The following is a 13,541-nucleotide window of genomic DNA, read 5'->3' as shown; positions in this document are numbered from 1 at the left end:
TTGGTGGGCCAAGGCAAAAATGGGATCACCCTGCTCTCTTGTCTCAGGAAACGTGAAGGAGGGGGCTGGTGCCCTCTACTATTCAGGAAACCCTCACAGAAAAGTGAATAGTCTCCTCTGTTGTGTCCCAGGCTTCCATCAGATCCCTGCCCTAACCCTCTCTGTTCCCAGGCCCTCGCCACACCTGGTGGCACAGTTCTCCCCTGTTCTATCTCCCACACATGGTCGGGATTCAAAACCCCATATCTTAAAGGACCCAATACAGGGTGACCCACTCCCCTCCACTGGAGGAGAGACTCACCAAGTCCTGTCTGATATCATTTTGTCCCAGAAAAGCATCACACGGGAGCACAGGTGCTTGGAGTTTATGGTGAAGCACAGCAAAAAACAGCAACCAGGTTATTTACCCTCTGTATGCTCTTCCGTCTCTTTTGATGAACAGCCACTCAAAGGTGCCCCCTAAGTCTTTTGTCCTTGCAAAGGCAGTATACCCTCTTCCAAATGTACTCCAGGGAGAGGAACATTCTCTCCCAGTGTGATCGAGGGTATCTATACACCAGGCTGTCCATTCTCTGGCCTCTGTCCTCCTTCACCCAACCAGCTTGACTCTGGTAAATGCTAAAACCTGAATTTGAGCTCCACTGCTTCTGAAAACCTGGTGATAGCTTCACTCAATTCCTCAGTCAATGGTTTTGGGGAAGTGTTTTTCTTGCACTAACCCAATGCACTGCTCTCCCTCCCCCTTTTTCTCCTTCATCTGCAAAAAGGGCTCCCTCTCCTCCATGACCCCATGGCTTTTCTCTCCCCCAATTTACTTCTCTGTACCTCATATCTGCCATTGTCACGTTCTTTCCCTCTTATTGTGCAGATTTTATTTTAATCCTCAGATCGATTTCATAAGTGTTCAAAATGAATTGCTGTTAATCTAGCTGTGTTAGAGGGATGAGGCAGGCCCAGGGTCCCCCTACTACTTTGCCATCTTAAATCCCTCCCTGGAATAACATTTTAAATCAGTGGACTTTGGAAGCTGATTACCCTCCATAATATGTGTGGGTCTCATAGAATCATGTGAAGGCGTTAATAAAACAAAGACTACCTCTCTAGAGCAAGAAGGAATTCTGTCAACAGACTGTCTTTGGATTCAACGTTTCCTTGGTCTCAAGCCTGAAAGCCTACCCTACAGATTTTGAATTTACCAAACCTTTATAGCCAGATGAGGCAATTCCTTCAAACCAGTCTCAATCCCTCACTCTCTCTCTCCCTCCCTATTTTCCTTCCTCCCTCTCTTTCTCTTTCCTCTCTCTCTCTCTTTATATATAAAAATATATACATATATGTGGTTTCCTATGACCAAGACCACCACTGGTGGCTCATGCTTCATCCTTTCCCCCCAGCTCCTAACAGTGACATCTTGAACATTATACTGTATTATATTTCAGTCTTTTGTGATCTGGCTTGGAATTCAAGGGAAATGTGCCTGAAGATCCAAGCAAGCAACTTTTAAACAAACGTGGAAATGGTCTCTTCATAAATTTGGGTTCTCTGTGCCTGTGAAATAGAAGAAATCTCATTTATTATTTATCCCTAAGTCGTTGTAATTAATGCAGACCAGTCTGTTAAGTAAACATATCCCTGAGGTTTCAGGAAATAGTTCATGTTTACTAATTATTCTTTACTATTTGTAGTAGGTAGTTGTACAAAATTCTGTCTCCCACAGATGCTTGAAATGTCTCCATTGGTCACATATTACTTTCTACTTTGATAAATACTATCTACTTTTCTTTTAAAATACATAAGGCGAATAGAGGAGTTTTGAAATTGGACAAGAGGACACAACAAAAGAAGATGGGAGAATAAATATGAGCACTCGTGCAGGTTTTCAGTTTTAAATGACTTAAGCCATCCTCAACGGCTACCTAATCATCTTAATTACTCTAGAATTACAATTAAACTATTGAAAGCCACACAAAAAAGGCCTATGCAAATTATTCTAAATTTAAATAAAATATACCATTTTCCCATCCTCAGCTGTTGAAGAACAACTTTACATTCAATAGCTGTTAGAATAAAATCTTATAGCGCATTCAAATGTAAAAAGTAGCACTAAGGTTTTTATTTAGCAAAAATATTTTCTTCCATACTAGTGCTTATACCAAGGAAGGGGAGCCACTTCAGCTGTAATTGGACAGCTTCAAAATGGAGGTCTGAGCCAAGCTGAGAGACTGGTAGGGAAAACAAAAAGGAAGGAGAAAAGAGGTTTCAAACAGGGACATAAAGTTTGAAAAGTAAAAGATATGTTCAATAAACGGTGAAAACCACCATCCAGCACTTTCCCAAAATGCAGAATTCTTGGAAGAGAATTATGGGGAAATAAGATTAAGGAGACAAAAGTTACAGAGACAAAGAATAAAAAGATTAAGGTAGAGTATAGTGGGAAAAGGTTCAATTTTAAAAATATATATGCATATTAAACAGCAATGTATATAAAGCTCTTAGCACAGTATCTGGTACATACTAAGGCTAAGTAAATATCCACTATTATTATGGCTTCCTCCTCTTCCTATTTCAGTCGTGACTTAAGAAATCCTACCTGTTTTCTGTAATTTGCTTTATACGATGGATAAATATGGAGTAATGATGAAGAAAGCAAAGATGAGGAGATTGGCAACAAATTTCTCTCTGCTTTAGTCACAGCTTTAAGATAAAACAGAAGGGCCAAGGATTAATGTCATAGATGGTTTTTCATTTTTGTCATAACATTTCAGAGCTCAAACAACCCTAAGATGATGATGATATCTCCTATTTAGGCAAGTTTTTAACAGAACACTCTCAAACACATTTACTCACAATAATAATAATAACCACAAGGAAATTAACTAATTTAGTCTTTTTATAAATAAGAGAACCTAACAAAGCTAGAGAGATTAAATGACTTGGTTGAAGTTACTAATCAGTGGCATTAGTGGTGGTTATAATGACAATGATGATGATACTAATAAAGTGCTAAATACTTTGTATGCATTTTCTCATTTAATCCTTATCACAACCCTAAGAGATAAGTCCTATAATTATCTCTTTTTCTAGGTAAAAGAAACTCAAGTTTAAGAAGATTAGGAAATTCACCCAAGGTCACACAGCAAAAAGTGGTAGAACTAGGATTCAAAAAACATGACTGACCCAAAAACCTATCCAGTTAATCCCTAAACCAAACTTTCCATAGTTAGGATCAGAACTCAATTCTTCTGAATTCCATCTTCATCTAATGTTCTTTCCCAGAAAGCCTAACTCCCAAATTCGGTGAGGTATATGTTCAAATAAAAATCGGAATACATATTGCATTTATTTTCTAATACATTAAATTATCTGGTACCCCTACACATCTAGTGTTACAAACTACAGTTCCATCTCTGTGTATTCAAGTATATATCAAGTTTGTATCATAATATATTGTTAATTATGATAAGTATAATATGCATTTTATAAATATATCTGAGACCTCTAAAAATATGTTTATAAATTATCCAGTTCATCTCTAGAGAAAAAAGTCATTTCGCTTTGTTATATATACATATTTTTTTTAAGAAAACTCTATCCTTGATTTGGGTCATGCATTCACAACCCCAAGATCAGGAGTCACATGCCATATTAGCTGAGCCAGCCAGGTGCCCCTCTTTGTTAGATTCTTACAGATTTCCCTATCCTAAAATTAGGATTATTTGTAGAGAATATAAAGAAGCCAAACTAGCTTCTCTTAAAACTTCCACTTTAGGTAATAAATAAGACAATGCAAGAAATAAACAATAATGTCCTTGTTATAAATAATCTATCTTAAGGGGATTTCAAAGCACTTTAAATCGTAACAAAGGCTTAAAATGTTTCCAGAGAGGCTTCTAGTTTCCAGTTCCACATGTAAAAAGCATGAAAGACACTGCCTCATCTAAACAACTAAAAAACTGAAGACACTGAAAGATCAGCAATTCTTGTATCCTAAGACACAGGGCAAAGCACTGTCCCCCAAGAATAGACAGACAGGTGGATACAGGGAATTGTAGCTTACCAGAGCAGAGATTCATGAACGGAAACTGCCAAGAGAACCAGTGCAAAGTAGGAAAACCTGAAGCATTACTGAGGAAGTGCTGGAGGCTCAGTATAAACAAATATGGAAGTTAAAAACTCCAGGGGTGGCTTCTATCAAAAAAACAAAAGATAATAAATGTTGGTGGGGATGAGGAAAAAAGGGAACCCTAATATACTGTTGATGGGAATGCAAATTGGTACAGCCATTAGGGAAGACTGTATGGCAGCTCCTCAAAAAATTGAAAACTGAACTACATCATATGATCTGGCAATTCCACTCCTGGGTATATATCCAAAGGAAATGAAATCAGTATCTTGAAGGAAAATCTGTACACCCCTGTTCATTGCAGCATTATTTACAATAGCCAAATTATGGAAACAACCTTAGTGTCTATCAATAGATGAAGAAATAAGGATGTGAGATACACACACACACACTCTAAAATACTATTCATCCATGAGAAAGAAGGAAATTGTTCCATTTGTGACAACATGGATAGACCTTGAAGGAATTATGCTAAGAGAAATGTCAGAAAGAAAAAGACAACACACATACAAAGACAAAAACAATGTAATGTCTCACTGATACGTAAAAGCTGAAAGCAAATAGGCTTGTAAAAACAGAGGGTAGAATGGTGGTTACCAGGGGCTAGAGGGTGTGGGAGAACTGGGAAGATGTTAAGGGTACATACTTAAAGCCAGCAGATAAATAAATTCTGGAGAACTAATGCACAACATAGTGATTATACTCACCACTACTGTATTATAAACTTCAAAGTTGCTAAGAGACAAAATCTTAACTGTTCTCAACACAAAAAAGAAATGATAAATAATGACATGTTACCTAATACTAATGGAGTAATCATATTGCAATACATAAATGTATCAAACTAACATACTGTATACTTTTAACTTACACAATGTTTTATGTCAATTATATCTCAATAATAATGATTTAAAAAAGTATTATTCCAAGTGTCCAGCTGGCTCCATCAGTAAAGCATGCCACTCTTGATCTCAGGGTTGTACACTGGAACCCCACGATGAATGAAGAGATTACTTAATAATAATAATATTTTTTAAAAGAACAGCATTCAATTTTCTATTTTAAAAAACCTCTAGGAGGACACTGTTGTGGGACACACCCCCCAACACAATAATTATGGGATTTACCTCCAGGAGTTCAACTAGATTCCCAAAGTAAATATCAAAGAAAACACTTCTCAAGCTTCCAGGGGAAGGGGAAAAGAACTATTGTTAAATACACTGAGCAACTCTGTTCTTAACAAGCCCTGCCTTAAGGGAAAACTAATTAGCCAGAGTCAAACTGACCTGGGGGGTTGGGGGGGTAAGATCTCAACTCTTGCCAACTCTGGCCATCCTGTCCAAATGCTGAACCTGAGCTGGCATACCTGGAACAAATACCATTTGGTCATAGTGTTTAATTGTTTTTATACTTTTTAAAATTCAATGTGCTAAGAGTTAGTTGAGGGTTTCTGCATATATGCTCATTAAAATATTGGTTTATATTTTCTTTTTTTGTAACGTCTTTGTCTGGTTTTGGTATTAGGGTAATGCTGGCCTCGCAGAATGAGTTAGAAATTACTCCCTCTGCTTCCATTCTGAAATAGATGGTTGCTAATAATTTCTTCCTTAAATGTTTGAGAACCCATCTGGGCCTGGTATTTTCTGTTTTGGAAATTACTGTTATTGATTCAATTCCTTTAATAGATACAGGCCCATTCAGACTATCTATAATTACTGTAATCTATCATATTAACAGACTAAAAATGAAAAATCATATGATCATATCAACAGATGCAGAAAAAACAATTTTAAAAATTCACTGCCAATTTGTGAGAAAAAAAACACTCAGAAAACTAGGAATAGAGGGGTAACATTCCTAACTTGATAAAGAATATCTATAAAAAACCTAAAGCTAACATCATAATGGTAGTGATTAACTCAAAGCTTTCTCACTAAGATCAGGTACAAGGCTAGGATGTCTTATCTTTTCACTCCCTTTTCAACATGGTACTAGATATCCTTACTCATGCAATAAGGTAAGAAAAAGAGATAAGTATACAGGTTGGAAAGGAAAAAATAAAACTGTCCTTGTTTGCAGACAGCATGATTATTTATGTAGTCAATCTAAAAGAATCAACAAAAAAATTCCTGGAACTAATAAGCAATTTTAGCAAGGTTGCAGGATACAGGGTTAATACATGAGAGTAGACTGTTTTCTTACATACCAGCAATAAAAAGTGGGATGTGAAATTAAACACATGATATCATTTTTATTAGCACCCCACAAAATGAAAAAGTTAGGTATAAATCTAACAAAGTATGTAAAAGATCTATAAGGAAAACTACAAAACTTCTGATGAATGAAATAAAAAAAGAACTAAATGGAGATTATGTTTATGGATAGAAATACTCAATACTGTCAAGATGTCAGTTCTTTCCATCTTGATCTACAGATTTGATGTAATTCCAATCAAAATCCCATGAAGCTAAAGTTTATATGAAGAAGCAAAAGACCCAGAATAGCCAACACAATACTGAAGGACAAAAACAAAGTTGGAAGACTAATGCTATCTTACCTTGAGACTTACTAGAAAGCTACAGTAATCAAGACAGCATAGTATTAGCAAAAGAATAGACAAACAGATCAATGTAACAGAACAGTGAGCCCAGAAATAGACCCTTATATATATAGTTAACTGATCTTTGACAAAAGAGCAAAGGCAATACAATAGAGCAAGACAGTCTCTTCAACACCTGGTGCTGGAACAACTGGGCATACACATGCATACAAAAAACTGAATCTATATATAGATCTCACACCCTTCACAAAAATTAATTCAAACTGGATCATAGACCTAAATGTAAAATGCAAAACCATAAAACTCCTAGGAGATAACATAAGAGAAAATCTAGATTAAGTTGGGTGTAATGATACCTTTTTAGATACACCTCCAAAGGCATGATCCATGAAGGAAATAATTAATAACCTGAACTTCATTAAAATTTAAAACTTGTGCTCTGCAAAAGACAGTATCAAGAGAATAATAAGACAAGCTGAGACTGAGAGAAAATATTTGCAAAAGACACATCTGTTAAAAGACTGTTGTCCAAAGTATACAAGGAACTCCTAAAACTCAACAACTAGATATCAAACCAACCAATTAAAAAGTAGTCTAAAAACATTAATAGAGATCTCATCACAGAAAATATACAGATGAAAAAGATGCTCAATATCATATATTATTGGGAAAATGCAAACTAAAACAACAATGAGATCCCACTACAAACCTACAACAATGGCCAAAATCCAGAACACTGACAACACCAAATGTTGGCAAGTATGTGGAGCAGCAAAAACTCTCATACAATCCCAGTGGGAATGTAAAATGGTACAGCCACTTTGGAAGATAGTTTTTCAGTTTCTTACAAAACTAACCATACTCTTACCATTAGATCTAACATTCACATGCCTTGGTATTTACCCAAATGAAATGAAGGCTTACATCCACACAAAAACTTGCATATTGATGTTTACAACAGCTTTATTAATAATCTTCAAAACTTGGAAGCAACCAAGAGATCTCTGAGTGGACAAACAGATAAACTATGGTACATCCACACAGTATAGTATTATTCAGCACCAAAAAGAAGTGATATAAAGCATGAAAAGACTTGAAGTAACTTTAAATTCATATTAATAAGTGAAAGAAGCCAATCAGAAGGCTACATACTGTATGATTCCAACTATATGACATTCTGGAAAAGGCAAAACTACAGGGATAATTAAAAAGGCAAAAACTTTGGGGATGATGAACAGGCAAGGCACAGAAGACTTTTAGGGCAGTGAAAATACTGTTGGATATTATAATTATGGATATATTCAGTATACATTTTTCCATCTCTATAGAATGTATGACACCAAGAGTGAACCCTAAGGTAAACTATGGACTTTGGATGATTGTGATGTATGAGCATATGTTCATCCTTGGTTTGAAAAAAAAAGTACCATTCTGGTGAATGATGTTGATGATGAGGGAGGCTATATATGTGTGGGAGCAGACAGTATATGAAAAATCTCTGCACCCCCTTCTCAATTTTATAGTAAATCTAAAATTGCTCTAAAAATATAAAGTCATGAAAAAATGATTCCAGAAAATGGACTGGTAAACCTAAGTATAGTAAAAAGAATGGTGTTTTTTTAAGTCTTCCATATGAAGTTTCATGCACATAATAAGAAATATATTTTACATTTATTTGGAAATTTATAATTTACAGAATTCTTTCAAGATTTGCCATAATCCTTAAAGGCAGGCAGAGAAGATTCTATTATCCTCACCTTAAAAATCATGGAAGAATCATGACTGATTAAGGATATTTGTCTCTGCCATATCACAGTTACGCAGAGGTAGAGTCAGGATTTGAACCTTGGTCTTCTGACTCCTTGATCCTGTATACTTTCTACTCTATTTGATCCTTATTTCTCATATAAAAGAAATGTCCAGTCAATGTTTGACAAGTGAATGTAAGAAATGTATGAATAAGTCATATCTCATCAAAAAGAAAAGGCTGAATCTCTATATTCCTGCCCCATATATCAGCATTAACTATGACTTTTAAGTTTTCCCCCCCAATTGTGTTTCACTGACAAAGAAGGAGGCTTTCAGAATATGAAAGAAAATAGAAAAAGCTAAACTTGAGGGTATATATTAAGTTTTAAAAGTCTTGGAGAAGTAAATTTTATTTGCCTTAGTTTATGGATTTGAAAAAAAAATGAACTGTGTTGAAAATTTGACTATATTAGGTCAGTTTTGGTGGATTTATCCAGAAAAGGGAAAGAAGACTGATGCATGTTTTACCACAAAATATTTCTGTTCAAATGAAACCACAATCTTTAAGGAGGGGAGACTAAAAGCCATGTGTCATGGCAGGTTATGGTGACCAGTTCAAGTAAATGTTGACTATTATGTTAACTGTATCTGGCCAGTGGAAATGAAAACTGAAAAAAACTGTAAATAGATAATCCAAATGATTTCTCTGTGTAAATGAGTTATATACAATTTCTTTCAAAAGCACACACATACACACAAAATGAGGCTTTCCCTTCTACAAGTATAATTATGCTCTAGAAAAGTAAATTATTTTTGAACCAATAAATTGATAGAGAGCACATGGATAAAATCACAAATATATTTTTCTAAATAAAAATCACGAGTTAAAGAATAGATGTATATTCTTCGAAATACATCATGAAAACCAAATGCTATAACCTTTAACCTTATATAAGCAACTAAGGAACAAATACTATACATCTAGACACACTTTTGAAATGAATGGAGAGAGTCATTTATACTAAGAAGAAAGAAAAGAATTGCAACATCCAGTCCGTCCATGACTTTGCATCTATTAAGTAGAATATATTATCACATTCTCACAACTGTCAGTCTGCACTCTTGGATTTCACATTTAGCAATTATCTTGATGCCAGCTGTCCCCACAATTTCATTCTAAACTTAAAATCCACCAGAAAATATTACATTTCAAAATTTCGAGTCATTTTCAAAAGATAGTGTCAAAAAAGATGGCCTATGTAAAAAAGGTATAGGTGGTCTCTCAATGCACTGTGAGAATATACTAGAATCCTATGGTAGGCATTTGTTGTTTGCCCTCATCCCTTCCCAGAATTATTCCAGTTCTGGTACAGGTCCCAGTTATTTGGATAACATCTCTCCTCCACTCCCAGCCATGTGAACTAAATGGGGTCTTCTCACTCCACTTAACAGAACCAAAATGAACACAAGACTTCTGATACCAAGATCAGTGCTCTCTACTATTAGACTGTTATTGTTTTGTCTGCCCACTACAATATTCTCTTCTTATGGCCTGGCAATCAATAGTGGGGCTCTGCAATCAAAAGAGGTTGGCATGAAAGGAGATCTATGTAATAGAAACATAGTGAGAAACAGTATATAACAAGATGGAACTGGAAAGCTAAACAGAAGCCACACAATGCTGGGAAGTTTAGATTTCATTCACTGAAGTGCTTTGTTCAATTAAGCTTTATGTTTTAAAAATATTATTCTGGCTACTGTGTAAAGCATGAATGTGGAAGAATTGATTATTTAACATAAATAAATGAATGAAGGCAAGGGGAAAGGGAATGAATCAGGGATGATTCCTGGGTTTTGTGACTTACGTATCTGTGTGTTCATTTATTTACTAAGATTGGAAACATCAGGAGAATATCTGGGTTCAAGATTACATCTAAGATTCCATCAGAATTCCTCAAAATAGCTGTTTTACATATTAAATGAGAAAATCTCTGTAAAAATCCTTATTATAGTGCCTAACCCATAGTAAGGACTAAACAAATACCTAGTTATTATTATTGTTTTGTAAAATAAAGGGAAATTAATTTTCTAGTCTACCCATGTGGTTCTGGTAATGACTGACCACTTTATCTTGTGTCCTGGCCCAGCTACAGGAATGTAAACTTAGCTCAGAGGCAGCCAATCATAGTATTATTCTATTCTCTCAGCCACAGTGACTGGCTCATGATTCCAGCTGCACCAATTAAAATTCTTCCATAGGATTTTCAAAATAGGATGTGGAAGAGAAGTGCCCCTTTCTCTTTAGTAGAGACTCTATAAGATCCCAGGTTCCTGCTTCTAGGAGAAAAGTCCTCTGCAATTGGAGTTAATAAGGCTGACACCCAGAAAGAAGCAGAGATGAAAGACAGTCCTATAGGCATAGATCCTCTATTTCCAATGATTCTAGTGCAATGCTGTCCGACAAAAACATAATGTGAGCCACATCTGTAGCTACATTAAAAAGAAGTAAAAATAGGTCAAATTAATTTTGAGATGTTATTTAATTCAACATATCCAAATATTATATCAGCATGTATTCAGTGTAGAAAATTGTTAAGAAAGTAGGGCACATTCTTTTTGTATACTACATCTTCAAAATCCAATGTGCATTTTATACTTAGAGCAAATCTGAACTCAGACCAGCCATACTTCCAGTGGCCAGTAGCTACATACGGCTAATGGCCATTGTGCTGGACAGCACTGTAGAGGCTCTGTCCCGGCTATGTCCATGCTATAAGCCCGTGCATGCTCTTTTAGGATTGCACTGGAATCATTTGGGCTTTTGTTCACTTACCTCTCAGAGTCCTTAGTTTGGTTAAAAACATGATTTCATTTACTCCATTTACATCTTGAGACATTAATAATACTTTTTAAATCACACACACAGAATACATTATACTCTGAAAACTGATTCAGTAATCCCAGCACACAGACCATAATCTAACATCCTACTTGAGTGCAAACCTCCACTTTACACACTTAACTACACTTAAGATCCATCAGACTTCTGTATTTCCAACCTTATAAGCAAGTGGAACCAGAAGAGCGCTTTTGTAAACACAGAATCAAAGGTCTCATGCATGAAAATTATGAATCCGTTGATCCATGGTGGAATCTGGGACTCATCTTAAAATGTTCTCTTAGTAATTCTTACAATCATTCTGATTCAGAACTAGTAAGTTGGATCTCTTATTAAAGTAAAAGAGTCATTTCTGCCCTTATCTTTTATTCTATTGATGCATTTATTTCCTCTGTTGTATTTACTGAAGTGCATACTCCTTTAGGAAAGAAACCATGCTGTGTTCACCTTTGTATACTTAATTTCTAGGATCGTAATATATTAAGTATAAATTAAGTACACAATAAATATTTGTTGAATCAGAATAAAAACTGAAATATTTTTAATGTAACAACTATATTAATCAATATGCTATCCAGAATAGTTCATAGAAGTAGTGGGAGATAAAAAGAGGATGCAAAGGCTAGGTAATGGCAAATCTCCCCTTATTTCTGTTCTCCCTAATTTCAATTAACACACTGCTATTTTGAATTAGAAAAAATAATAATTGTTGGAATTGCTGTGACTACAACCATAGACAGTTTTGATTTGACTTCACTTATACCCAGGGCCCACAGGAGCAAGTAGAAGTCTAGCCAATTAAGAAAGCTGAATAAGAGTCATAAGAAAGGAATTCTTTTTTTAAATGTTTGTTTATTTTTGAGAGAGAAGGAAAGCATGGGGGAGGGGCAGAGAAAGAGGGAGACAGAGGATCTAAAGTGGGTTGCAAGCTAACAGCAGAAAGCCCAATGCAGGACTCAAACTCACCAGCCATGAGCTGATGACCTGACCCAAAGTCAAAGGCTTAATGGACTGAGCCACCCATGCACCCCAAGAAAGGGAACCTAAAATTTGTGGGCAACAGGAAGAGGATACGTCATACCATTCATGAATGGCTTTCTTGGTTTTTCACCTACATCTTCCTTCCTTTTTCTCTCCACACATGTAAGAGCTAGCAACATTCTAAGGGGTTCAATAAAGTGCTTGCACAGTGCCTTGTACACAGAAGATATACAACACAGATTAGTACTGTATTAGTTTGCTAGGGCTGCCATAACAAAGTATCAAAGACTGTGTGGCTTAAACAACAGAAATTCCTTTTCTCACAATTCTGGAAGCTAGAAGTCTGAGATCAAGGTTTTGGCAGGTTTGTTATCTGTCAATGCCGCACTCCTTGGCTTGTAGATAGTTGTCTTTGTCCCATATCTTTACATGATCTTCCCTCTGTGCATGTCAATGTCCTAATCTCCTATTCTTATTAAGGACACCAGTCCACTAATATTAGATGAGAACCCATCCTAATGGTTTAATTTTAATGTGATTATCTCTTTAAAGACCCTATCTCCAAATAATGTCACATTCTGAGGTACTGGGGAGATTGGTTAGGACTTCAACATATGAATTTGGAGAACACACAGGTGTATCACCTTCTGATAGATGGTAGGAAAACCCAGAAATAGATGAACCTTGAAAAGGTGATATTTGCAGTTATTTGCTCTCAGAATATGTTGAACATGAAAGATCCAAACCCATGGTTTCAGATTATGGGGTATGTTAAAAATTGTGGGTGTTCTGGACACACTGAGAAATTCTTAGTAGTCTAGGCATTTGTACTGTTTATCAAGCATCTTAGGAATTCTGGCATACACCAAGTTTGAGGACCATTCAAAGTAAAGTTGTTTACTGCCTGGGATGGACCGTGTCTATGCTCAGTCTTGAAGGGCATGTCAACCCTGATGGCCAGAAATGAGGGAGAACCAAGACTGGCAAAGAAAAGGGAAGGAACTCAAGTGAATAATCTAGTTATATGTACCATTATGTTCTCTTCATTAACCTTTTCCGTTACTCAATATTCAATCTAAATAATACCACATACTCTCTTTGTGATTTCTGTCTAAACGAAGGCTTTACAAAGAAGTAATGAAAAATAAAAATTGGTGCTTCAGATATTTTTCAGGGGAGGGCTGGCTAGAATCACAAATGACGATAATTTGTTTCATATCTAAATATAA

At 35.8% G+C, this 13,541-nt stretch overlaps 1 protein-coding gene and 1 long non-coding RNA gene across 3 annotated transcripts in view; both read right to left on the bottom strand.

The window, feature by feature from the left end:
* The window catches only part of ANKS1B (ankyrin repeat and sterile alpha motif domain containing 1B), a 1,093,013-nt gene that overhangs the window by 999,180 nt on the left and 80,292 nt on the right, over positions 1-13,541 (bottom strand). The gene's annotated exons all lie outside the window — the stretch shown is intronic.
* Positions 1,368-4,104, bottom strand: LOC115303795. Its single transcript, XR_003914244.1, has 3 exons — positions 4,058-4,104; positions 2,591-2,694; positions 1,368-1,548 (listed from the first exon to the last, which is right to left on the bottom strand). It is a non-coding gene; the product is annotated as an uncharacterized LOC115303795 (long non-coding RNA).

The sequence above is a fragment of the Suricata suricatta genome, chromosome 10 (assembly GCF_006229205.1).
Source record: "Suricata suricatta isolate VVHF042 chromosome 10, meerkat_22Aug2017_6uvM2_HiC, whole genome shotgun sequence".
Classification (NCBI taxonomy): Eukaryota; Metazoa; Chordata; class Mammalia; order Carnivora; family Herpestidae; genus Suricata; species Suricata suricatta.
This window is presented reverse-complemented; position numbering and strand designations above follow the sequence as displayed.